Source organism: Paroedura picta, chromosome 12, assembly GCF_049243985.1.
Source record: "Paroedura picta isolate Pp20150507F chromosome 12, Ppicta_v3.0, whole genome shotgun sequence".
NCBI lineage: Eukaryota > Metazoa > Chordata > Lepidosauria > Squamata > Gekkonidae > Paroedura > Paroedura picta.
This window is the reverse complement of record NC_135380.1, coordinates 44,520,874-44,531,869: the sequence shown is the minus strand read 5'-3', so window position 1 is coordinate 44,531,869 and position 10,996 is coordinate 44,520,874.

Sequence of the window (10,996 nt, the reverse complement as noted above, 5' to 3'; positions counted from 1 at the left end):
TGCCGTTCTGAAAACCCCCTGGTCAGGGCACCATCGAGGGGCCATCTCAGTCCCCTTTGGGGCCTTCGTATCTGTGGGTGAGAAGCCCCAGCAGTCAGAGTAGACAATACTGACCCTGATGGAACAATGGTCCCATTCAGACGAAGGCAGTGCCAGGTATGTGTATGTGTCCTGTTGATTTGGAGCCAGTTTTATGGCCACACCTGTTCCCAGAGAACGCGAGGGGCTTGTTGCTTTCACAGGACAGCAGAGAAACGTTTAACAAGGCTTAGCGTGTCCAGCGCTGTTCCTTGTGTGTTCAGAGCAGCATCGAATCCTCTCCCTAAGCCCTGCCAGAACCCTGAAAGGCAGGCCAGCCTCTTCTTCATACTTAGTGGGGAGAGGTATGTTGGCCTCCCAGGGCAGCCACAGAACCGAGATGTGAAAACTGGAGACTGTCAAGTAGGGGACAGAAGGTCGCAGCGACCAGGCAACAGGGATGGGGACGCCAGGACAGTGACACCAGGAGAGGCCTCGGTTCTGACCCCCCGACTCAGCTGGGAAGCTCACAGGGTGACACTGGGCTAGGGACCCTCTCCTAGGCTGATTCTGCAGTTACTTTGCTTTTGCCGTTGTGGATCCTGCGGAATTCAGATCGAAGTCCTCTACCTACCCCCATTGAAACAGAAAAGTGTTCTGCACTTGATTGAGGAAGCTCAGAGCAGGGAGGCGTGCCAAGCACAGCAGGAATCATAGAATCATAGAGTCGGGAGGGACCTCATGGATCATCTAGTCCAACCCCCTGCACTATGCAGGGCACTCACATCCCTATCGCTCATCTACTGTAACCTGCCACACCCTTGAGCCTTGAAAGAATCAGCCTCTCTGTCAGATGGCTATCTTGAACCTGGGGAGGGAGAGGACTGGAGACAGCAGAGGAGAGGAAAATAACAAGAGGCAAATCTCTGCTGAGAGAAGCTAGGGCTTCTGGAGTTCAGTCACTTTTGTTGTTGTTAGGTGCGACCCATCACGACCACATGGACAATGATCCTCCAGGCCTTCCTGTCTTCTACCATTCCCCGGAGTCCATTTAAATTTGCACCAACTGCTTCAGTGACTCCATCCAGCGCAGTCAGTTTAAGGGAAGCCTTTCAACTGGGAACCAGGAAGTCTTTGAACTGATGCCCTGGCCAATCAGGGAAGGCTGCTTTACTAGGAGGCACAGAGAAGGGAGTTTATTCGCACAAACCAGGAATCTGCACACTTCCTGATGCTGGTTTTTCAAATATCGAGAGTTATATACACCTCTGGATATCGTGGGTGAAAGGTAGGGTCACTCCTGATCAATCATGCATGTTGCAGAGGGAAAATGAAAAGCACCCTAAATCAAAATGGAGATCTAATTCAGTGTATATGGGAGGGATTCATTCAAACTGAGAGTGGGTAAAAAGCCCCATGCAGACTACACCCTAATCTCAACACCCTTATGAGATGATTGTGAGGATAAAATAAAGGAGTGAGGAATCCACCACCTGGGGAGGAGAGCAAGAATCGTGGATGGATGGATGGATGGATGGATGGGTGGGTGGGTAGGAAGGTGGGTGGAGGAGAGGGTGGCTGATGGGTGGATGGACAGATGCATGCATGCATTCTTTCATACCTTTCATAGGATATCTTAGTTTCTCCTACAATTACAGTTCCCAGAGTTCCCTTGCTAGAGGTCAAAGAGGTTAAGGCCAGGTAAATTAATATAGCATTGATGTGTACTCTCAACCAGGGCTGGCTGGTAACAGGTCCCAGAATTAATTACTGATTTGAGAAACCTAAGTTGTCCAGGCAGCAATACAGGGAGAAGGAGGAAGAGGAGAGTAAGCCAAGGCATGTGCAGAGTTCCATAATCCCATCACGAAGTAGCCAAAGCCAGTTGTCAGCCATTAAGGCAGAAGTTCTAGTATGTTTCCCTCCCCAAATGAAGCCTTTCATTTGCATTCCTTTAGAGTTGCCTTCATTACTAAAGGAGACCCGGAAATCCTGTCTCCCCCTCCTCCCGTAAATGAATCTCAGGGAACCTCTCCTCCTAAAGTGTGCCCAGCCAGGCTGCTCCCTCCTCTTGAAATTTGGCACACTAATAACATTGTAATTCATTTGCATCCAGGATGGGGAAATGAGTGGCTGCGGTTGCTACAGCAACCGCCTCCCGAACCCTGGTGCCGAGCTGCTGAGCGCAGCTGAAAGATCAGAGATTTGAGGCAAGTTCCTGGGCCTCAAGAGTCTCTCGTGGCCGACTCTCGCGCTGTCCTGGGGCTCCGGCACACCTGCAGGGGTTTCCTTCCGTGTGGAGTGATACCCACAACCAAACCTGCAAGGATGCCTACCTCGTCCTCGGCATATCTGATCGCTCAAAGGGGAGGAAGTCGATGGGGCAGTGAGGAATGCTGGGGGTCAGAATTTGGCTCTGTGGAGGCAAGGGGAGGCACTCGTCTGTGGCCATGGATGTGGGGGGCAGCAGTCTCCCTCCACCTCTTCTACTGTCTCCCTCTTGCCCCCACTACACCTGGCCCCTTGTTCCCCATTCCCCACACAGATCCCAGATCTGGGAACACCACTCCCCGGGGCATGGCAAGTCCTGCCAACTCACCAGAACTTCCTGAGCTCTGACAAGATACTTGGGGGAAAGGAGAGGAACCTGACCTGGATAACCCAGGCTGCTTCCATCAGGTCTTGAAAGCCCAGCAGGGGCAGCCCTGGTCAGTACTTGGCTGGGAGACCGACAAAGAAGGCCAGGGTTGGTCCGCTGAGGCAGGCAGTGGCAGATCATCTCTCTTCATCTGCCTCGAGGGCCCTGTGGGGTCACCAGAAGCCCATGGCAGCTTGACGGCACTTCCTACCACTGCTTGACACTCCATCTCCTGAGTAAGGTGGCAAAAAGGGGACTGGACAGGGTGGTCTGGCCGATGGAAGTAAAAGGGAGCTGATTTGAACAGGGAGCTGATTTTCTGAGGATTCGTGTCACTGTTTGTCAACCTGTTTGTGAGTGTTAAACCAGTCACAGACTTTGCGAATAAGTCAGAAATAACTTTTGTGTTTCAATAAAATCCTACTGTTCAGTGTTTATCTGAGTAGCCACAGAGTGAAACCAGTGGCTATCAATGGCTTTGAGTCAGCAATGTCTCTGCGCATGCACGGTTTTGCAGAACCCTACGCCAGCCTGTTCAGCAGGCCTTCGCAGCTGTTGTGTGACCTCTATTCTGTTTTCCAAGAGACTTTGAGCTCTACTTGAATTTTTGGTCACATGCCATTACTGTTATACAACTGAAGAAGTCCAACAATGAAACTAGATATTACCTAGGATTTGGCTGATTTGATTATTATTTGATTACTATTTTCTTCTTGCCTAATGTTGACCTCTGGGTGGAATATATGAATTTTTCTGTAACTTACAGGATTTATTGAGCCACAGAGTTTTTTTCTTGTTTGCATGCATCATCCCGTGTGTATTTCTGCTTTGTTACCTTGATTCACAGCTGTTCGACACAAATCAAGCTTTCTGGGTGATGGACTCACATAAGACACCTTTGAATGTGGTCAGTTTGAGTGTCATATATGTTTGTGACAGAATCCACAGTATCCTCATCCTCAGGGGGCCACTACTGTTAAGCCACAAGGGATCCTCCATAATGGCTACTTTTCTCCATTCCCCAAGTGCCTTTCACAAGCAGGTTGAGGTGCTTTTCTTGCAACCCAGACAGCAACCAACACTCTAGCCAACGGATGTCATGTGGAATGAGTATCACAAAGACAGGCCAAAGAGAACCATACAAGGATGTAGGGTGGCCACCAATTCACTGTGATTCCTTCAGTACTGAAGAAAACAAGATGGAACTCAACTTTGATCTCAGACCAACTTCATGCTTGACAGTTGGGTAGTATGGCCAACTGATCTAGTGCCTTGAGCAGACAATGGATGGCCAGGCTGGAAGGGGCTGTGGGCTGCTGTGGCAAAATGCCAGCTCCCTGCTGGACAGATTTCAAAACAACTACTAGGAAGTATTTTTTAAACTATGCTTTGGGAGAAAGTGAGTTTCAGAATCAAAGTCTCTCACAGTGGGGCAATGAAGCCAACTTGCTCACCTTTCTTAATTGATCTAGCTAGGAAACAAAGGGATTCTCCCAGCCTCTTCCCCTTCTAGAAGCAAGTATGGGGAGGAAGCTTATTTTCCCAAGAATGACCCGACACAAAACAGCTTCCTGTAGAGGGGAGACTTCTTGTTCCCAGCAGGACCTGGGGTAATCCAGGTGGGCAGGGATGCAGAAGTAATATTTTTGACTGCAGAACTAAAGTAGGCCCATTTTGCCACAGCCACCATACACAGACTTGGGCAGGACAGTGGACATGAAGGTGGGTGGGGAACCACCTCTGACCAGCCCAGCAGAAGAAACATTCTGATTTCTCCCCTACAGCAGGAAAAATGGAGATAAAAGATAACAGACAGTCTCAGAAGAGCCTCCAGTCTGTAGGGCAAGCTCCTCAAGCAGATGTCTGAATGGGGAGAAGCCATGGGAAGGGAGAAGCTCCGATGCTCTGGAGGGGGTGACAATCCAAAACTGCCTTGCTTTTCTTGGCTCCCAGTGAAATAATGAGGGCCTTGATCTCTGGATAGTGGGAAGGCAGTCCGTGAGCATCAACCCTCCCTGGGTCATGAGTCATCAGGGGAAATGTCACCTGGTAGCCAAGGGCCCTGGCGTGGTCTGTGTCCACTGTCCCCCTTCCACAAAGGGACCCCCTACAAGTACCAAAAGCTCCTCTGAATGTACCAGGCAGCCTATCACACAGTATTCCCTAGGTGAGAATGCCTCTGGCAGTCCTCAGACCGATATGCAGGCACAGAATTTTATTTCTCTCTTATAGATCTGCTCTTAAAACAGCACGAGCCAGAAGCTCCTGGTTGCCATGTGATAAAAGATTGTTGCTTTCGAAGTCAGCCATTTGAACATGATTCTGCTTTTCATTGCAACCCCCAAGACGCAAACGCGAAAATAGCAAAATAGCATGGAGTAAACTTCCAGACAACAGAGATCAGTTTGCCTGGAGAAAATGGCTGCTTTGGAGGGTGGTCTCCATGACATTATACCTCAATGAGGTCTTTCCATCCCCTCCCCACCTCCACCCCAGGGCCCCAGCCCCAAGCCCTCAGGATGAGTATAAACAAATAACCAATAATGGTAGGGGGAGTGGTAGAAAAGCTAAAGCTCAATATGAACTTAGGCTAGCAAGAAATGCTAAACATATCAAAAACGGTCTCTCTAGTTATATTTCAAGCAAGAAAAAGAATAGGGACACCATAGGACCACTGCGAGGTCAAGAAAGTGAAATTATAACAGATGATGAAGAGAGGGCTGAACTGCTTAACTCCTATTTCTCCTCGGTCTTCTCTTGTGAGGGAAATAGTGATCAATGTGGCAAAAACATAGCACGACACGGGGGACAGGAATGGTGGCCTAGAATCACTGTTGGAACAGTCCACAAACACCTAGTTTCTTTAAATGAAAGAAAGTCTTCTGGACCAGATGAACTGCATCCAAGGGTACTAAAAGAACTTGCAGATGTCATCTCTGAACCTCTGTCCATTATTATTGACACTTCTTGGAGAACAGGTGAGGTGCCAGACGATTGGAGGCGGGCAAATGTTGTCCCCATCTTCAAGAAAGGGAAAAAGGAGGATCCGGGTAATTATCGACCCATCAGCTTGACATCTGTAGCTGGCAAAATTTTGGAACAAATAATCAAACACTCGGTCCTTGAGCAGCTGGAACTGAGAGCTGTGATTTCTAAGACTCAGCATGGGTTTCACAAGAACCAGTCATGTCAGACCAACCTTATCTCTTTTTTTTGAGAAAGTGACTACCTTGCTGGAATGCCATGGACATAGTTTATCTGGATTTCAGTAAAGCTTTTGATAAGGTTCCACATGATATTCTTGTTGACAAGTTGGTAAAATGCGGTATGGATCCTAATTCCGTCAGGTGGATCAATAACTGGTTGACAAATCGTATCCAGAGGGTACTTGTTAATGGTTCAGCATCTTCTTGGAAAAGAGTGACAAGTGGAATACCCCAAGGATCTGTCCTGAGGCCTGTGTTTTTCAACATATTTATAAATGATTTGGATGAGGGATTAGAGGGGATACTTATTAAATTTGCAGATGATACTAAACTGGGAGGGTAGCAAACACAACTGAAGACAGCAACAGAATACAAGATGATCTTGATAGGCTCGAGAAGTGGGCTAAACTGAATAAAATGAAGTTCAATAGGGACAAATGTAAAGTTCTGCATTTAGGTAGGAAAAACCAAATACACCAATATAAGATGGGGGAGACTTGTCTTGGCAGCAGCATGTGCGAAAAGGATCTAGGAGTCTTAGGAGACCATACATTGAACAGTGTCAGCAGTGTGATTCAGTGGCTAAAAAGGCAAATGGGATTTTGGGCTGTATCAAATGGAGTATCGTGTCCAGATCATGGGAGGTGATGGTACCGCTTTACTCTGCTCTGGTTTGGCCTCACTTGGAGTACTGTGTTCAGTTTTGGGCACCCCAGTTGAAGAGGGATGTTGACAAACTGGAACATGTCCAGAGGAGGGCAACAAAGATGGTAAGGGGTTTGGAGACCAAGACAGGTGGGGGAGCTTGGTCTGTTTAGCCTAGAGAGGAGACGACTGAGAGGGGATCTGATAACCATCTTCAAGTATTTAAAAGGGTGCCGTCTGAAGGATGGAGCAGAATTGTTCTCTCTTGCCCCAGAGGGACAGACAAGAAAAAATGGGATGAATTTAATTCAAAAGAAATTCCATCTAAACATCCAGAAGAAGTACCTGACAGTTAGAGTGGTTTCTCAGTGGAACAGGCTTCCTCAGGAGGTGGTGGGTTCTCCATCTTTGGAAATGTTTAAACAGAGGCTAGATAGCCATGTGACGGAGAGGCTAATTCTGTAAAGGCAAAGGGGTGGCTGTTTACAGTAGGTGAGCTATAGGGAAGTGAGTGTCCTGCATAGTGCAGGGGGTTGGACTAGATGACCCATGAGGTCTCTTCCAACTCTATTATTGTATGATACTATGATTCTCCGACCCTCCTCCAAGAGCCCACTGCCAGCCAGAAATGTGCATCCCCTGTCTGTTCCCATGGAGAGTAAGATGGGTCTAGATGGGAAGTTACAGAAACTTGGGGAGGGGGTGTCTGGACTGGAGGGTTTAGGGCTATTTTTGTGCCTCCCCAGCACTGAAAGTGAATTAAGGATGTGCAGGGAAGAGTCATGTTGGGTATGGCTCCTCCTCTACTGGGGCATTCTAGTAATGTGCACAGAAGGTGTTAGGGGCACCATTGTAAGGCCTTGGATGGAGTGCCTCCTCCAAACCAGGAGCCAACCCCACCCATGTCAGGCCCCATTTTGCAGGGAGATCACCCCTTAAAGAAACATCCTCAGTTCCTCTTAAGCAAGAACTGAATAATCTCAGGCCATTAGCAAGCAAAAGATGACAATCCAACAGCCTGTTACTGGCGCCTCTGTTTGGAAATGCCTTCTGCCAGGACTCCAGATTCTGCAGCCAGAACAGCCAAAGGCTTCAAGATCCTCTATGCAAATCATCAGCATTTGCATATATTTGATGACCTTGCAGCCGCTACCCTGATTCTGCTTTCTTGGGCAAGAAGCTCCAGCGGACATTCAAGCTCCACGCCCTGGGAATCCTCCTGGCCAGGCAGATTTGTTGTTCGGGCAAAAATCAAGATCTTTGCAAAAGGCTAGTGGAGATGACCGACTCGGCCAGTTCCAGATTTCACTGCATCAGCCGTTGCTGATTTGTCCTTTCTTTTGTGCCCTTTTAAATCCCAGATATTATTTTATTTCAATGTCAGAAATTTGCACCCTGCCTCTGCAGGCTCAGACCTAACAAGGAAAATCACCAAATAACAATTACGCATTAAGTACAACCCCCCAATTAAATACTGCATTAAACTCTGTTAAAAATAGCAGCAAGAAAATATTAAAACCACCTTATAAGGGTCAGGAAAATTCAAAGTACAGACCAGCCTAGACATTAAAAAAGTCAATGGCATAAAAATATGACAGCATAAAAACAAGACAAAATTTTAAAAATCCACTGGGGGGCAGGAGGTTCTAAAAAGAATGAGAAAATAAATGCAATTGATACACACACACACACACAAACACACACACAAACACCACAGCGTTGCAAAAGTGTTAATTTTAAGAGCAAAAATTCAGGGCCCATAAAGAGAAGCTGGTACAAAATAAAGACTCATCTCTTCATTTCTCCTCAAGGGAGAGACAAAACCAAAATAAGGACGTTGCAAACTTGCAAATCTGCAGCTGAACCAGATGGCAACGGAAATTTGGTTTCATACCACATTGCTAATAGTGGCAGTATCCAGAAACCTCGTAACCCGCATCAAACCCATTGAGACCTGCATGTGTTCCCGTCTTCTGGAAGCTCACAAGAGGTCACTGCAAGTAACAACTTTTTTGTAGTCTCACACAAAGCATGAGTCCAGGAGCTATCAAAAGCGATGTGGCATTTGAGAAGATATGGCTGGAGACACAGGTAGACCAAGGAGATGGGTCCCCTTATGAGATGCGGGAAGGGAGAGCCACAAAGGGACTTTTGAGCTGGTTGGGGGGGTCATTGACCCACAAAGAAACAGTGCCAGGGAGACAGCTAGGATGAAGGCCCTGGAAGGGGTCCTGCTCTCTCACTGGAGCCCGGCTGGGCAGCTTCCGTGGTGAGTGTCCGTTTGGCCACGTGAGGTCACAGGAGTCTGGACCGCCTTGTGCTTTGGTCCAGGAAATGAACACAGCACTGCCGGATGAATCCATCACTTCCCCATGGGAGAGAGCCCCTGGTGCCCCAAAACCCATGTGCTGTGCTGCCAGCAAAGTCTCCGGAACAGCATAGGGGCCTCTGATACTGTCTCCCATGGGTGCAGAGAAAGTCCCAGATATGAGCTAGGATTGCTGTTGGCAAATTGGGCCTGGAGGACAATAATCTGGGGGAGCAGGTTTGATTCCCTCCTCCTCCTCCTCTTCCTCCTCCTCCCCATGCAGCCAGTTGGGTGACCCTGGAACAGTTACAGTTCTTTCATAGCTCTCTCTGCTCCACCCACTTCACAGAGTGTCTGTTGTGGGGAGAGGAAGGGAAAGGCATTTGTATGCCACTTTGGAACTTCTTCACGTAGTGAAGAAACCAGCTCTTCAAATGACCCTCTGTCCAAGAGCCTTTAAAAGCCTCTTGTTTTTCTGTCCCGTCCTTGCCCACCTTATAGGGCTATTCTAAGAGTAACACATGTCACAAATATATTGTTGTTATTTATTATTATAAATCACGACAAATTTAGTACACCGTTTTGGCCCTGCGCTGTGCTGTACGGTGTCCTTGGATTTTACTCGCATAGGAAGGACCTGCACATGTATCTTATCCATGTAATGTTGCAATCCATCATGCTGACCTTGTATTCATTCCCCTTTATGCATTGTACCGCTGACACTGTGGGTATTCCCCTAGAGCAGTTAACTTCTGTCTAGAAAGTGTACAGTCTAAGCACCCGAATAGTTACTACACACAATGTTAAACAAATCTAAATAAATAAAATAAAATAAACTAGTAGTGGATCCTGTATCAAATATGATGAGCCTGTTTGATGTAGTGATTAGGAGTGCGGACTTCTAATCTGGCATGTTGGGTTTGATTCTGCACTCCGCCACATGCAAACTGGGTGACCTTGGGCTCGCCACGGCACTGATAAAACTGTTCTGATGGAGCAGGAATATCAGGGCTCTCTCAGCCTCCCCTCCCTCACAGGGTGTCTGTTTTGGAGAGGGGAAAGGGAAGGCAACTGTAAGCCATTTTGAGACTTCTTCAAGGAGAGAAAAGCGGCATATAAGAACCAGCTCTTCTTCTTCTCTTCTTCTTCTTCTGCTTCAGTAATATGGGTTCTACAGGGTTCCAAATGACCTGTGTTACTAAGCAGCATTTCACACGTATCCTTTTCTCCCTGCCTGTGCAGTCTCCCACAGTTCACAAGGCATTCTTTCTCGCTCCTTTGAGGTACGGTGTGCTCAGAACAAACCCGTCCTTGACTGCGACTGTGCTGGGAGTGTTTGCTGTGTTCTACTAATGTACAAAACGGATGACAGGAGAATTGTGTATCCTGTGCTAACATCTGGGGGGAGCAGGATGAAAGTGGGATGGATGGGAAGTAGGGAGGTAAGCACGTGAGCATGTTAGAAAAGCACCATGCCCAAAAATTCAGGTGTTGGTCTGAGGCAGCAGAACAATATTTGAGCTGAGTCCCCAACAATGTTGGGCCTGAGCTTTGGTGTGCATGGGCCAAACTTTGTTCTGCCAGACAAAAGTAATCTTGATGCAGTCAGAAATGCAAGAAGACCGAGGTTATTGTTTTGCTGAGCTGTCATCACAGACATCGGTAGCCTAAAGGTACGGAGGAGCATCAGACTCCAAAATCTGGGGAGAAGTTCAAATACAGAGACTTCCAGAAGCATCTCTCCCCCTGATGCGGCCATTGTCCTTGACATCTCCAAGGGCAAAGACAGACATCCTCTTTGTTATTTCTCTCTTCATCCCACTTTCCGGCCCAGCATCAGAAGACCACAGAAGCGGTTAACATGGGGGTGGGAATTCTCATTCCATTGCCTCTTGCCTTCCTTCAGACAGCCTGCCAAAGGCAGGAATATTCTCGGCCAAAACAAGAAACTCTCAGAAAGTCTCTTGGCCATCGGCTGTCCCAGGATTCATGACTGACAAGAGTTACCTACAATGACTCGAACATTGGACCTGCCAGCCTCTACAGCAGGGGTAGTCAAACTGCGGCCCTCCAGATGTCCATGGACTACAATTCCCAGGAGCCCCTGCCAGCAAATGCAGTTTGACTACCCCTGCTCTACAGCTTTGCATCCTGAGGACTGCCCATCTGCCATTTTAATAC